Raw genomic sequence first — 3,005 nt, 5'->3', positions numbered from 1 at the left:
ATGTAATACTGTACCTAATATTCTCTGAATTATCTCTCTCTCTCTCTCTCTCTCTCTCTCTCTCTCTCTCTAAATTCCGTACAAGTCCTATATCTAAAAAGAGTAAATTTATGCATTTTTACCTATTTAAAACTATTTAATACTATTTTACAGATTTTGGTGTCTTTCTTTCCAGATTAATTTAAGTGATTTAGCACGTTTTGACCTTTTTTTAGTTTTTCCTAAGCTTTTCGGCATTGCGAAATAAACACGCAATAAATAATAAACACAGTAAATATAGTTCACAACACAAAGGTTAATAATAATAATAATAATAATAATAACTAATATATAATAATAACTAATTAATAAAAAAGTATCAGTACAATACACAACTCACAAACTAGAATAATATTTACGATGTCAAACGACGCAGGACACATCAATATCATAAATGAAATAAAAATGAAATAACCAAACTTCATAAAAACACGGTTCCCGTTTTTTGTGCAAATTGTATGGCGTTTTTTTAAACTCCTTATTGCCGATGCCGTGTACGAGGACATTTATAATGACATGTTTGCATTATTTAATGTATGCTAATACATACTGGCGAATGGATAACTTTATTAATGGAGAGTTACCGACGACTCAAATTTATGCAAGAAATTAGGAAAATGGCATCCAATCGCCATCTAAGAAGTGTTACGACTTTAGCTCTGGTAATCCTGCTCTTAAGTGAATGTTTCATAAAGTATTGAAAGGGTTTAAATAATGTCAAGATATTTCTGTGAAATAATGAGTTAACCCCATTTTTGTCTGACATCTAGTTGTTACGTTAGGTTGTGTGAAAATATCATAGATCTAATAAAATAAATACTATTAAATCTATGGAAAATATTTAACAACGCTGTAGGTAAGGGTAAACCGTTGATATTTGAATGTAAACAATAAAATGTGGTTAAGAGAAGTTGGTACTTACATCTTACATCCACTTGATGGCATGACGAACAGCGAACATCGGTTGACAAGTTGACATCGTTCGTTCTCATAACGCCGTGAACCTGTCGGCTTCGAATTTTGAAAAGATGGCATATTCACTAAAATATTCAACAACACTCCACGAAACACGTTTCACTATAGTTGTTACAACTAGTGCACTAATTTACATATGAATTTCACTAAAAACGGTGGATTTTTCGGCACAAATTTGAAATAAATTGCGACCGTAAACAGAACCGACGCGCTAACTTATTTCGCAAAGCAAAGAGGTATGCGGTATGCGCGTGCGCCGCAGTCTGTTTTGCAGTGCAGACACAGAATAAATAGCGTAGCTATTTATTCTGTGGTGCAGATTGTGACTGTTTAGATATTTCGTGGAAAAACTCGCTTGAAGAAAAACTGGTTTTAATTATTTAGGTCGAGAAAAGAAAACAATATTTACTTTAAAGGAAATAAATATTAAATACGTATGTATTTTGCTAGATACCTATTCAAGGTATTTATTAATAATTTATATTAAAATTTACTTATTAATTAATAGTCGCGTTAATATCTATTTGTCTTGTAGATATAATTATGAAAATACATTTTCAAACGTATGGGAATATGGGAAATATGTATATTAGTTATTTTGATAATTTTTGTTTCTCTTTTTCTTCTCTTTAGTGCTACCTCTTTTTTTTTCTGGGAAAAACTCATATTTTTAATAAAATAGAGTAACAAATAGATAGGCAGAATTTTATATTTTTAACCTACCTATTTAACTTCACTGAATTTTTAGTAAGTAAACTGGAATAATATTATTGTAACATTTATCATTAATAATAATGCTAATAGAAATTTGAATTCGTTAAAATAAAGTACATTTATATTGATGTGGGTAAGATACTCGTATAAAGCTACAAAATATCTATGTCATATAAAAAATTATCACGACAGCCGCCTACACAAATATTTCTTACAATTAGGTGCAAGGTGCAATCGTGCGAGTTGTAATACGAATGATAATGATTCTAATTTTTTTGTTAATAAAATTTTAAAGCAAATAAGTGAGAGGTAAAAAATTTAAAATAAATCAGGCTATCTGCTACATATTTTTGAATAGGTATTCAATTTTTTTTTGAAAACAGAGGCTGTATCTTCTAAGGGGTACATTTACTAAGATTTACATACTAAGATCATTTTTATATAAAACATGTTCTTTTTAGCTGTAGATTCACCGGGACAATTATTGTGCTATTTGTTTTGAAAACACCCTGGATACATACATAAATGTTCATATGTATACGACCATGTGATTAAATTACACAACTCAGTCTTTTAATTGGTTGTGTAGAACAGAAAATTTAAGGGGCGCATTTACCAGGGCACAAAGGGTCATTTTTTCCGATGTGAAGAGTGCGGCTTTAAAAGTTCAGGTCTGATGAAGGTAACGTTTATGGGCATATGGAACCAAAAACAATGAAAATAAAAAAGTTATAATATTAAGAAAGCCTGTTTTGTTTTACAACAGTCAGATGCCGTGGTCTTCACCTGCGAGGGCTATAAGTTTGCCAAGAGTAGATGGAAAAATTGACTACACACGAGATGGTTGATAGGTGAAAAGGAATCCGGAGGATGTGGTCGTTGTTTCATTATCGGAGAGGGAATCTTTTGTAATAAGGGGATGCACCGTAATTACCAGTCCTTGATTGGTCAATCGACACAATAGACCGTTACACTTCAATGAACAATAAATCTGTTAGAATGACGCGCCGCGCCATTATTCTATGGCTAGAAATTGGCCTCAATGATTTGGGATCGAGGGGGATTATCCCTCTTTATCCTGCCTCATCTCGTGTAGGCCTGGACAGCCTTCGTAGGTGGGCCCCATCCGTCGTCTACCCCGACCGCAAATGCGGCCGGTGTAGGCGCTTTGTGGGACCTCCTTTTGTCCTGGCTGGGCCCCGCCGGCTAGGGCCCTTTCTTCTGGCGCTCTTCTTGCTTCGCCGGCTCGTCTGTGTAAACCCCGGGGGTAGTGTCAT

This window comes from Anoplophora glabripennis, unplaced genomic scaffold, assembly GCF_000390285.2.
Source record: "Anoplophora glabripennis isolate ALB-LARVAE unplaced genomic scaffold, Agla_2.0 scaffold259, whole genome shotgun sequence".
Classification (NCBI taxonomy): domain Eukaryota; kingdom Metazoa; phylum Arthropoda; class Insecta; order Coleoptera; family Cerambycidae; genus Anoplophora; species Anoplophora glabripennis.
The sequence above is the reverse complement of the archived record's forward strand: the minus strand, read 5'-3'. Positions refer to the sequence as shown.